Source organism: Ornithorhynchus anatinus, chromosome 9, assembly GCF_004115215.2.
Source record: "Ornithorhynchus anatinus isolate Pmale09 chromosome 9, mOrnAna1.pri.v4, whole genome shotgun sequence".
NCBI lineage: Eukaryota > Metazoa > Chordata > Mammalia > Monotremata > Ornithorhynchidae > Ornithorhynchus > Ornithorhynchus anatinus.
In genome coordinates, this window is record NC_041736.1 from 52,378,450 (window position 1) to 52,392,284 (window position 13,835).

General features: G+C 41.1%; 1 protein-coding gene across 1 annotated transcript in view; it reads left to right on the forward strand.

Moving 5' to 3' along the window:
- Positions 1-1,528: 1,528 nt before the first annotated feature.
- The window catches only part of PELI1 (pellino E3 ubiquitin protein ligase 1), a 59,815-nt gene continuing 47,508 nt past the window's right edge, over positions 1,529-13,835 (forward strand). The window contains exon 1 of the mRNA XM_007672064.3: positions 1,529-1,901. The gene's annotated coding sequence lies outside the window, so the exon portion shown is untranslated. The remainder of the gene's footprint in view (positions 1,902-13,835) is intronic.

The following is a 13,835-nucleotide window of genomic DNA, read 5'->3' on the forward strand; positions in this document are numbered from 1 at the left end:
TTGGGAAAATCTGATCTTATTTTGGGAATTAATTTTGGAATACAAAGAACTGGAAGATTTGGGTGATTTCTGGTCAGACTTAACTTCCTGTCCAAGTCACGGTTTGTTGAAACACATTTAGCAATAACTCTCCTGGCTTGACCTGTTTTCATGACATTAATTGCCACAGTTCATATGCTCATTTGTCCCCAGGATTCTGAGAAAATTCAAGTGAAATAGCAGGCTTTAGATTATTATGTAGGTGCCAGAAAATTTAATAGCTACTAGCACTGACAAGAAACTGGATATGCAGAGATTTTTTTCCTCTTACCCTCTAACCCACTGGGCCCAAGAGAGCTGGAAAAGACCAGGGTCGAGGTGCTGAGGTGTTGTACACAATGCCTGCCTTACAACCTATCTGGGGATGCCATTTGCAAGTTTCAACAATGGTCTTTTTTTGGCAAATAAAGCAAAGGGTAAGGGAAAATCATAATAATGAAGGTATTTGTTAAGCGCTAATTTATTCATTCATTCAATAGTATTTAGTGAGCACTTACTATGTGCAGAGCACTGTACCAAGCACTTGGAATGTACAGTTCCAAGCCTGTTCTAAGCGCTGGCGTGGATACAAGGAAATCAGGTTGTCCTATGTGGGACTCACAGTCTTCATCCCCATTTTAATAATAATAATAATTATGTTGGTATTTGTTAAGTGCTTACTATGTGCCGAGCACTGTTCTAAGTGCTGGGGTAGATACAGAGTCCTCAGGTTGTCCCACATGAGGCTCAGTCTTCATCCCCATTTTACAGATGAGGTAACTAAGGCACAGAGAAGTTGTGACTTGTCCACAGTCACACAGCTGCCAAGTGGCAGAGTCAGGATTCGAACCCATGACCTCTGACTCCCAAGCCCAGGCTCTTTCCATTTTACAGATGAGGTCACTGAGGCCCAGAGAAGTTAAGTGAGTTGCCCAAAGTCACACAGCTGACAAGTGTGAAGGCAGCATTAGAACCCATGACCTCTAGCTCCCAAACCCGGGCTCTTTCCACTGAGCTGCTCTGCTGAGAGGGATTCCCTCCTAAAGTGAGGAAAGAGGAAGGGATTTTTTGCACGGAAAAGAAAGTGTGTTGGGGAGGTGGGGGTGTAGAAAGAGACCCAAAAAAAGACAGCTTAGTAGACAGTCAGCAGTCAATAAATACGATTTAATGAAAAGAGCCCGAGGGCCCCTAAGATGCAATCGTTGGGTGAGTTCGTCAGTGGTGAAGCTGCTGATGGAGGGGGGGAAAGATGGCGCTGGGAGGGCTCATCTCACCAAACTGGTCGAGGTTGGTTGGCCTTGACACAAGGCCAGTCCTCCCCCCCACCCCTACAGGTTAGACGGGCGGGGCGCTTCTGCGCACGCGCAGCAGGGAGCGAGTAGGCCGTCCTTACCGCCGGCGAACTACAACTCCCAAGAGCCTCTTAGGCAGCGGCGCCTCGTGACGTAATTCCTCCCGCCCTCACCCCGCCCCCCGCCTGTGGCCTGTGTCCGGGTCCCTGAGGCGGCGGGCTGGAGGCGGCGCCGGGCCGGGCGGGGGGAAGGAGGAGGAGGAGGAGGAGGGCGAGAGCAGAGCGCTCAGCGGATTAGCCGTGTCCTCTCCCCGCCGCTTTCGCATCGCAGAGAAGGGCTCGCTCTCTTCGTTTGTCTTTCCTCCGGGGCCGACTTCCCCTCGTTCGCTTCCTCCTCCCCCTCCCCGGGCCGGCGGAGCGGGCCCAGCCGGTTGCCTGACTAAGAAGGCGGCTGCTGCTGCTGCTGCTGCTGCTTCTTCTTCTTTTTCTTTTTCTTCTTCTTCCCCTCGCCTGTGTGTGTTTCTCTGTGTGTGCTTCGCCCCCCTTCCCACCTCGGATCGACCCGGAGGATCCCGAAAGGAAGCTCGGTCCAGTGAGTAGCGCGGCGGCCGGTCCTGGCGGGGAGGGAAGAGGGCGGACGATCCGGTGGGGGTGGACAGCAGGAAAAAGGCACCAATTTTTTCCCCCCCTCACACTGTCCGGGGCCCTGGCAGGACCGGTTTCCTCTTCCCTACACAAGTTTGGGGTTGGGGGGCCTCGTTCCCCTCTCCCCGTCCCCCTCCCAGGCCGCCCTGGGGAAAGAGGTCTTTGTCCTGTGGATCGGGTCGCAGCATGGGGGGGACGACATTGGGGCCAACTCTCAATTTCTCTCCCCCCACCTCCCCATTTCTGCCCCTCAAAACGTTTGCCTTTCCCACCGGGGAGGAGAATAAAAACTGGGGCGGGGGAGAACAGGAAAAAAGAAAATGGAAACAAAGAAGGGGCGGGAGGGATCTTTTGTTTTTGCCAGTCTCATCAATCGGCTCTCTCGCAGGCCTCCGAGTTAGTAATTTTTATTGTCGGGTGGATTATTGTCGTGATTACCGACTGCCTCTTCCGTTTCCTTTCATCTGCGGAGCTCAAAGCGCTTCGTAAACACTAATTAATTAAGCCCCTGGCACCCCTGAGAGGGAAGTAAATATGCTCGGTTCGGAACAGAGCCCCCCTCCTAAGAGCCCTATAATTGGGAGCGCTTGGTGTCTGAGCATCCCAAATCATTTTTTTAAAATAACTGGTGTTCGTAGTGCCCCCGTGAAGAAGGTGAATGTCCTAGCCATTGTACTTGAAGGCAGACCGAAGCCCGGGTAATTAATGGGTTGGTGCAACTATAATACTACTTACCTAGCGACTTGCGTTTTAGTACCTCAAAGCCTTTACAAATGCGAGTTAATAATCCCTCCGAGTTAGGAAAGTATTGTGAAACCATATTATTGGTTTATCTCTTCTCTTTCCCTGTTGCCTTCTTGCCAAGAAGACTGAATTCTTGTGTGTGTGTGTGTGTGCGTGTATAGTTTAGACACTTAAATGCTCATGCCGAAAACTTCAGATTTATGTGCCTTCGACTTAATCTTTAGAATCTTACCCACATTCTCCATTTCTGTGTTGTGTGTTTCAGATCACTGTTAAGGTCGTCTTGATGGCTTTAGTTCAATCAGTTGTATTTATGGAGTGCTTACTGTTTGCCGAGCATCGAACTAAGCGCGTGGGAGTTGGGAGACGTTACCTTCCCACAAGGAGTTTAGAGTCTAGAGGGGGAAACAAACATTGAAACTAATTACGAATAGATACATAAACACTGTGGCGATGAGGGTGGGGTGAATAAAACGTATAAATCCAAATACAGAAGCGAGAAGGAATAGGGGGAATGATTTAGTCAATCGCATTTCACAGGAGAGCTTTTGTTTTCAAACAAAACTGCTCCCTAGAGTGGTGTGAATTTATTTTGAATTCATAGAGAGGGTTCAGTTTCCTATTCGTTTGCAATGGTCTGTACATTAAGGCATCTTTTTTAATGATGTTTTATTAAACGTTTAGTATGTGTCAAACACTGTTCTAACCGTTGTGGTAGATTAGGTTGAACACAGTCCCTCTCCCTCGTGGGGCTCAAAGTCTAAGCAGGAGGAAGGACTGAGGCATGGAGAAGTTACTCCCAGGCCCAAGCACTTTTCACCAGACCATGCTGCTTTCTCAGGATGACTATACAGATATCTCCCTGAGCATTCAATTCCTAGTCAACAGATGCCGTATTTTCGTGGTACTTGCATACTTCTGCCCCATATGATTATAGACATTGCAGATCTCTGAATAACATTTTGATGCTCCATTATTCTGTTCAACTATTTTTGTAGGTCCATTTATTTTTCTTACCTAGTAGCCTGAGAGCTTCCAAAAATTAGTTTAATTCACCATCTATGTGGCTGCTGCTGTCCCCTTGGTTGACTTATCACCATCAGTCAATGCTGTGTATTAAGCTCTTATTGTGGGCAGAGCACTGTACTTAGCACTTGGGAGAGTACACTACAACTGAGTTACATTGTTACAAACATGTTCCTTGTTCCCAGTGGGATAATAATAATGGTGGTATTTGTTAAGTGCTTACTATGTGCAAAGCACTCTACTAAGTGCTGGGAGGATACAAGGTGATCAGGTTGTCCCACGTGGGGCTCAGTCTTCATCCCCATTTTACAGATGAGGTAACAGAGGCACAGAGAAGTTGAGTGACTTGCCCAAAGTCACACAGCTGGCAAGTGGCAGAGCTGAGATCAGTATTAACAGTAGCTGATGTAAATGAGAATATGGGTCTTTAATGCCAGATGAATTTAAAATGATGCTCTAATGAGCCCATTTCTAGACTGGGAGCCTGTTGTTGGGTAGGGATAGTCTCTATTGCAGAATTGTACTTTCCAACTGCTTAGTACAGTGCTCTGCACACAGTAAAAGCTCAATAAATATGATTGAATGAATATATTTTGAAAAAAAAAAGTTGGATGATGCAGGTAGCTGTCTCTTTTTAGCTTCCTGTCCTGCAAGCCAGGATTCAAATACTGTCTGACTGCAGGTGAAAGTGAGTGATTTGTTCATTTTGATAAGCCTGTTTTGTGTTCCTGTAATCTCCAATTCCCTTCTTGATGTAGTTGCCATCCTTGGACTGTGTAAACAGGCTGCTAGGGAAAGTTGCCTTGAGGGGAAACCTTGTGGTGAAGTTGGAATAATGCCTGCTCAAGCTCATTCTTAGGACATAACCGCCCCTAAGTGTAAACATACCATTTCTAGGGTTATTAAAATGGTAGAGCCCTTTGGTTTGGGGCTGATATTTGAAATCAAATGAAAGTTGAGTGTCTAAAGAGAGATTTGCTTTTCTTTCCCCTTCCTACAGTTGCACAAACATTTAATTTAAACCTCTGTGACTTAACAAATAGAAATTGATGTAATCCATTATATTTTAAAGGTGCTTGAGCAGTGCATCCTCTCAGTCACAAAACCTGTGCTCAAAATTAAGGACATCCAGTTTTTTCACTTACATACTTTCATTCTTGAAGCTTCAGAATGAAATTTTCAGTTGACCAACTGGTAAAAGAATTGACAGAAAAGTGGAGAAACAAGGTTAAACTAAGGCAAAGTGACAGGGGACAGGAGGTGTGGCAGGGAAAGTTCTATTTCCATCCTAATTACTACTTCTCTTCAGTTTATCAGGAGGAATATTTGGTATTCTACTTTTTAAATTTGAGGTATTAAATAGATCAGGTAATAGTGAGTGCTAGCATTTATTTCCAGGAAAAAGCCGATTAACAGATTTGAAGTCTCTCAGCAATTGACGAAAGCAGGAAGCAAATTTTGAATGCTGAGAATTATCTTTTGAATCAGTGCAGTCATAAATATACCTTTCTTACTAGAGCAGATAACTGTTTAGCCTGTCTTGTGGTTAACTTCACATGGTTTATTTTTATTGTGAATTCTAAATTAGAATTTCAAGATTCTTAATAAGATTTCAAGTGATTTGTTATCAAATGGAAAATGGTGAGTTTGGGGCAATTGGAGGACAATTATATGCAAGGAAGTTTTGAGTGGAAAATATTACATCCATTATTATGCACATTGAACTGAATATTCCTTTTTTTTTTTCCTCGGAAGGCCTTCTTGCATCTGAGACGAAGGCTACAAACAGTAGCTTCACCATAATGCTCTATAGCCGTGTTGAGTTTCTTTGTTTAACATATTACATGCCTACAGGATTGCTGTGCACAGCTACCAAATAAACCAAAAACTTTTTTCAAGTTCTCAAATTGTATCCCACTGATATGTTCTTGGCTAAATAGGGAATTAGACAAAAGGGGAAGAGAGAGGGCCAGTTAGAGACCCAGCCTCTCCCCAGGCCCCTTGTTGATTCACAGAAAGTTGTTCTCAAGGAGGCTTTGTCAGTCTCCTTTCACTCCTCCTCCTTGACCGTCTTTTTTCCAAACCTACTTCTGCCACTTTGGGAAAGGAGTCACCAAGGTAAATGTGATCAGTCATAGACTTCAGACAACCAGCATTCTTGTTGTGTTCATGCAGTAGAAAATTCTCTTTGCTGGGGAGGGAAAATTACTTGGCTAACTTATGAGGTACCTTTACACCATATAACCTTTTTTAGAAGGATGAACTTGCTGGTAGTTAAAGAAGGGAACATCTGTTGCATCTGTAAATCTGAGGTAAACAAAATATTTGGAGAGGAAAGATCTAAAATTCATCACCCTTGTGGGCTCAATCCAAAATAATTCTTTTCTTTTTCAAAGAACTTGTTGTTCGTTTGCCTTTTGTAATGCACCTCCTGGGATAATTTGCTAATTCTAAAAATATGTCAGTTCCACAGTTTTCCAAGTCTGCTGTAACTTTGTGTTGTTGTTTTTTGGCTGAAGTTTGCTTTTTTCCTTTGAAATGCTTTTAATAGGCGGAGGAATGCATACACGTTTGGACAATAAATACAACTAGTAATTCAATTCTAAAATTCAGCTGATAATCTAAAATAGATTCCAACCTACCTTGCTAAATGTGTGTGTTTACTGTTATATAACTTTATTTTTGGTTGCAAAGTACTCTAGGTAGATTTTTTTCAACTAAAAGAAGTCAAAACCTGTTTGGCCTTTTTAATCCATTGTATTTACAAACCCCTTTCATCTCACCAATAGTATATACTCTCACCATGTGTGTGATAGATGCTCGAAGAATATTCTGCACAATTTATAGATAAGGACCTGGAGATCCTGAGAAGTTGAGAAATTTACCCAAGGGTACAGAGTTCATTCATTCAATTGTATTTATTGAGTGTTTACTGTGTGCAGAGCACTGTACTAAGCTCTTGGAAAGTATAATTTAGCAATAAAGAGAGATAATCCCTGCCTACAGCGGCAGTCTGAAGAGTGCATGATGAACCCTGGGTTAAACTCCAGGTCTGACTTCTTTCCAAGCAGTTTCTAAATGTCACTGTTATTTGGAGGACATTTTTGTTAATATACTATAAAAGTTTTTTTCTTATTGAAAGCATGGGTCTGTTGTAGCCACCCCAGAAGTTTCAAGACTGCTCCAGGAACACTTCAATACAAGCATTCTTGTGCTGTGGCTGTTACTATTGTATTTCCATGGTAAAGCAAAAACTTTACCGTTTGATCCATTCATACATGGAATGCTCAAACCTGTATGATTTCTATCCCAAATGAAGTTACGTAGACCTGATGTGGTAGGATGTGCCAGCAGTAAGAAGGGTTAATCAGTCAATATTTAACGTAGTTATATTTATAAAAAATGTTTTCAGCTTTTTAGGTTCTCTAAAACCAAGCTTTGTTGTGTTCTCCCAACAGTTTTGAGCTGGGAGTCCAAATTACTTAATGTTCTTTGAATACTAGCCCAGTTAGCTTTGGATATAAAACTTGTGTTTACTTCCTTCTGCCTCTGTTCACTCTGATTCTAAACAAACTGTCTGTTTTATGTGTTTTGATCTGTTAAGGGGAGTAAAATAAATGGAGTCAGAGGTCATGGGTTCTAATCCCGGCTCTGCCACTTGCCAACTGTGTGTCTTTGGGCAAGTCACTTAACTTCTCTGTGCCTCAGTTACCTCATCTGTAAAATAGGGATTCAAACTGTGAGCCCCACGTGGGTCAACCTGATCACCTTGTAGCCCCCAGTGCTTAGAACAGTGCTTTGCACATAGTAAGCACTTAACATAATTAACTTTGAAAACCTTTCCAAAATAACCTCCCTACAGAATTGCCATTTTAATTCCAGGACCCTATTAGCCCTCAAATTAGAAGACTTGAGGGTTGGTCAGTTGCAAATTATATCCTTGTCAAAAATGTCTTAAGAAATATGCATGTTCCTTGTTTTTTAAGGGTTCACTCTATACTTCATTATACTACTAATAATAATAGCAATGCTGATATTTATTAAGCCCTGGGGAGTATACATGATAAGCAGTTTGGACACATTCCTTGTCGCACATGGGACTCACAGTCTAAGATGGAGAGAGGACAGGTATTTATCTTCATTTTACAGATGAAGAAACCGAGGCCTAGAAAAGCTGAGTGACTTGACTGTGGTCACACAGCAGGCAAGTGGCTGAGCTGGGACTAGAACCCAGGGTTCCTGACTCCCAGCCCTGAGCTCTTTCCACTAGGCCATGTTGCCTCCCCGCCACCTGAATGTGACAGAACTCAGATGATAAACTCCAGCTCAACCAAAATTTTTAAATGTAACGTATTTGAACTCTATGAGTTTTTGCAGGTAGACCCATCTTTGCATTCTGCTCATTAATTATACAGAAAATGCTTTCCCCTCAATACTTTTCATCTGCCAGTTTCACCTCCCAGTTTCTTCTCACTCCCATTTCATTATCCTTCTTTCACTGCCTTTAAACTTAAAGTAGTCGTGCTTACTACATGTCATAGACCTAACTGCTGCTGCAAAATAATATTCTTCTTTCATCTCTTCCCTCTTCAGCTTTCATCCCCCCTCCCATCCTTTACCTTCCCATGCCACTTTTTAATTTTGAAGCTTTCCACTGAAAACTAAAAAGCACTGTACCAAGAATATCATTGTCTGAATTTTTTTAAAAATAAAACTCTTGTTATTCCAACGCTCCTGGCCTCTGACCAAATGGCTAAAAACTTCTTTTAAAAAAATTATAAACGGTGTAACTAATAAGCTACTACATTGATATTTATCTGCCCTGTCCCCTATGGCAGAATGCCTATCTACCACAGACCTTATATTTTTCCATCCAGTTAGCTAAGCATGAAACCTCTGCTATAGAGCCTATTGTTTTTAATACCTGATTGCCAGGGTATGATGTATAGACTCCTGTGCCTCTCCTTAGTACTCATGAATGTGTATAGGTATAATATATTTTGACAACTTTAATTGTAAACATCTTTATACCAGTCTCCTATTCATTGTAGGCAGGGAATGTGTCTCCCAAGTGGTTAGTACAGTGCTGTGCACATAGTAAGTGTTCAATAAATATGATTGGCTGACTGACTGACTGACTCTTTTAGAATGTAAGCTCCTCATAGTCAGAGACATGCTAATCCTTTTTCAGTACTTCCCAAGCAGCTGAAACAGTGCATCAAACCAAGTGGGCGTTCAATAAATGCTATTACTACTCCTGGGTAATCAAGTCCAGACCCCGACTTCCCTACTGGACTATACCTAATCTATCTGCTAAACAGTATTTTTGGGTTAATTGCCTTTCAGGATTACAAAATCTAATGGCTAGTTTCTCCTCTTATTGCTTGTACCCTGTGTAATGCTAAGCAATGCTAAAAATCATTTTAAAAGGCAACATGACCGGAGTGCAAACGATGTGTCTGAATTTTTGAGGCTGCTCCACCTGACCTTAAGGAAAGGTGAGCGGCTGTGGGGCAAAATTATCTGGAATGGTGAGACAGACAGGTGTTCATAGCCTCTCCTATTATGGGAATGAATTGCACAATGATTGGCATTGATTATTTGCCAATCATTAAGCATTCACTATAATGCTTGATATGCCAGTTAACTCTTATTAAATTGTGCCTCCCAGTAATCACCTTGATTTTATCTGAAAAGAGTACAGAGGCAGGGAATGTGTCTCCCAAGTGGTTAGTACAGTGCTGTGCACATAGTAAGTGTTCAATAAATATGATTGGCTGACTGACTGACTGACTCTTTTAGAATGTAAGCTCCTCATGGTCAGAGACATGCTAATCCTTTTTCAGTACTTCCCAAGCAGCTGAAACAGTGCATCAAACCAAGTGGGCGTTCAATAAATGCTATTACTACTCCTGGGTAATCAAGTCCAGACCCCGACTTCCCTACTGGACTATACCTAATCTATCTGCTAAACAGTATTTTTGGGTTAATTGCCTTTCAGGATTACAAAATCTAATGGCTAGTTTCTCCTCTTATTGCTTGTACCCTGTGTAATGCTAAGCAATGCTAAAAATCATTTTAAAAGGCAACATGACCGGAGTGCAAACGATGTGTCTGAATTTTTGAGGCTGCTCCACCTGACCTTAAGGAAAGGTGAGCGGCTGTGGGGCAAAATTATCTGGAATGGTGAGACAGACAGGTGTTCATAGCCTCTCCTATTATGGGAATGAATTGCACAATGATTGGCATTGATTATTTGCCAATCATTAAGCATTCACTATAATGCTTGATATGCCAGTTAACTCTTATTAAATTGTGCCTCCCAGTAATCACCTTGATTTTATCTGAAAAGAGTACAGTGGGTGGCTGAAAAGACTCAGAGGTTCTCTGTTCCTCAAGGCCTGTTCTTGGCAGATCATATCCACAAGTACAGTACTTCATGTTCCTCTGGGTTCATGCCAAATTTAATGTACTGCATGTACTAGCAATACCAAAAACACATTTTCATTTAACTTTAGACTGTAGCTCTCACTATTGATTTCTTAGGCTTTTCCTTCCCAGAAATCATTTTCATTTACTACTGGAAAAAGATATCACTAGATTCTGAGTTGCAGGGAGCCTCAGAGACCTTCTACTGGAGAGCTTGTATCTACTCCAGCGCTTAGCATAGTGCCTGGTACATAGTAAGTGCTTATCAAATACCAACAGAAAAAGAAGTCACATTAGTGCCTTTTGTAATGTTAATCAAGGAGTCCCTGATTAGAAACAACTGTATTAGAGATCCAGCTGTCCCACACTATCTAAAAGCCTCTTTAACTTTTTTAACTAGCACATGAGTCTAATTTTCAGTAAGGAGAGGATGATTCAATTCCTAAGGTAACTCAGGCTATAAGCATTCATTAACCATTGTGCTGAATTTAGAGGCAGGCTCAGAAAACACAGGTCAATCTCAAAAGTTTAGTGGTGTCAGAAATCTTCTGGTTTCTCTTAAGTGACTCGGAAAAACTTTTTGGAGCAAACTAAACATAAATTCTTGATTTAGTCTTGTTCATTTATGCTGTTTTATAAACAGTGCAGCTGAGTTTGCATCAGTTCAGCGGACTTCAAAGTCTCTGCCCCTTTTTATGAACAATTATTTGCCAAAGGGATTTAATGGAAGGTTTCAGAACGGATTTGGTTGTTAATGATTCAGTTTGTCCTGTCCTACCTCTTAAATCGGAACATCCTTCAAAGCATCAAGTTGTCCTGAGTCATAACCTCCATAATGTGGATAGAGTTAAAGAAGAATCATCATCAGGTAGGCTACACTTTTCAGTAAACAAAATGAGTCACATCACTGATCATAGTGGTACTACCTAGAGGATATTGTTGGCTCTTTAGACTGAATGTCTTCCAAATTTGGAGAGGTTCACATTTAGCTGATAGTTTCCTTTTATATTAGCTTCTTTGTCCCTAAGACTATAAATCTGTGAATTTAGGGCTGTGATTTATATTCTGCTAGTCCAAAAAAGGACAATTTTGGGGGTAAACTGTAACTTTCTCTGAAGCAATTTAGCCTGCATAAACTGTGGTAGTGTCAGAGGCAAAGGATGAAGAAAACATGAAAATCAACATCAACTTCACTGGAAGGAAACAGACTAGCCAAGCCAGTAGTAATTTCAGTGTTGCTACTTCTGAACTCCAAATAAAGAAGATCAGAAAAGCTGAAAGCTCTGAGTAGAATTTCAGTAATCTTTAAAAAATGATTCAAGAAAGGCCTTTAATTGAAGGGGACACCAGTAAGTTGAAAATATACACTAATGACAACTCTGAAGGGAAACATGACACTAAAACTGGGGAAAGAGAAAGTTTGTAAATGTTCTGGCCTAGGCGTCTTGGATGAAGCTCTCAGTTTAATTACTACTAGTAGTAATTGTGATATTTAACTACTCACTGTGTGCCAAACACTGCACTTAATAAAGTTAGACAGAGTCCCTGTCCCAAATAATAGCTAGTAGTAATTGATTCTATTTATTGCCATTGTTCTTGTCTGTCTCCCCCGATTAGACTGTAAGCCCGTCAGAGGTCAGGGACTGTCGCTATCTGTTACCGATTTGTACATTCCAAGTGCTTAGTACAGTGCTCTGCACATAGTAAGTGCTCAATAAATACTATTGAATGAATGAATAATTGTGATATTTAACTACTCACTGTGTGCCAAACACTGCACTTAAGATAATAAAGTTAGACAGAGTCCCTGTCCCAAACGATAGCTAGTAGTAATTGTGATATTTAACTACTCACTGTGTGCCAAACAGTGCACTTAAGATAATAAAGTTAGAGTCGCTGTCCCAAACGATAGCTAGTAGTAATTGTGATATTTAACTACTCACTGTGAGCCAAACAGTGCACTTAAGATAATAAAGTTAGACAGAGTCCCTGTCCCAAACGATAGCTAGTAGTAATTGTGATATTTAACTACTCACTGTGTGTCAAACACTGCATTTAAGATAATAAAGTTAGACAGAGTCCCTGTCCCAAACGATAGCGTTCGGATTTTACTATGGTTCCTTAGAAGCAGCTAATTGACTTGCAGCCAACCAGTAGCTAAAAAACTTCATTAAGTCTTCATTTCTATGTAAATGAGGGCATGGGATGATTCTTGCAAGTTTGGCCTTAGGTCCAGAACCGCCCCTCCTCTGCATTTAGAACCCCAGAAGAGAAGAAGTGGGGCCTAATGGATAGAGCATGGTCCCAGGAATCAGAAGGATCTGGGTTCTAATTTTGGCTCTGACACTTATCTGCTGTGTGACCTTGAGCAAGTCATGGAACTTCCTCGTTCCTCAGTTTCCTCATCTCTAAAATGGAGATTAAGACTGTGAGCCCCATATAGATTATGGACTCTGTTCAATCTGGTGATCTTGAATCTACCCCAGCGCTTAGCCCAGTATCTGGAACATAGTAAGTGCTTAAATATATTTAAAAACACCCCTGCATTCCCAACAGTTAATATATTGGGAAAGCTGAGACTGTTTGGGAGAGTGCAGTATATACTGGAAACCAGGAATAAATTTATTTTACTGTTTAATTTTAAAAGAGCTTGATATTCTTTTTCCCTGTGGGTCAATACCCTTGCTTCCTCCTCCCACCTCTTGTTTTTCCATAGATGAATATCTGCTTTTATCAATCACTCAATCACTGGTATTTATTGAACACTTACTATGTGGAGAGCACTACTAAGCACTTGGGAGAGTGCAGTACAACAGAATTAACAGTCCCTGCCCAGTACTGAACACATTGAGGAAGCTTAATAAATGACACTATTGCTTGAATCACATCATAGGTGACTCACAGAAATATTATTTTAAACAATGCTTCTAGGAGAGATAATAAGAATTCCACAAGGAATTGAAGAGAGTTTGTTTTACAGTAATTTAAGGGCATTGGTTATCAGAAACAAAGATTCTATACAAGGAAAAATATGCAATGTATAAGACTGATATATTTTAGTGTGAAAAGTTTTCTACCTCGAATTTCTTGAACGCTTTTTGATAAACAGAAGTATTTAGTTTGGTTCAGCAGCGACCACTTCTATAAGTCTGTGTAGTCTATATATAATGAAAGTGTATTATATGCAGTATAAAAACTCCCAATTCTAATTGCTAGCTCATGGTGGGGAAGGTTGATTGAGTGTGAGAGTAGAAACTTTAAAAATGTATTCTGGATGCCTAAAGCTTAAGTCATAAAATGCAAGCTAAGTACTTATTTTAAAATATTACTTTGTGAGAAATATTATATACCCTTCGGATTGGGATAGAAAAATGAATCCAAAAAGGAGTATAGCCAACAAAATGGGGCAGCTGCAACTATTAAAACTTGGAAAGTATTTCTCAAGGGAATAGTCCAGGACAGAACAATTTAAATAATCACAATATCTAGAGTTATAAAGGCAGCACTTTCACTATATATACTGCAGTCCAGAGTCTAAATAGAATTAGCTAAGACTTGGGTTAAGGGAAAAAGTTCAATTGTGTATCTTAGCTTGTGTTTGTCTTGGAGCTATAAATTGAAGATAGTCCCTTTCCATAAGGAGTTTACAATATGGAGACTGGGTGGAGTAAGCAGGGAGGAT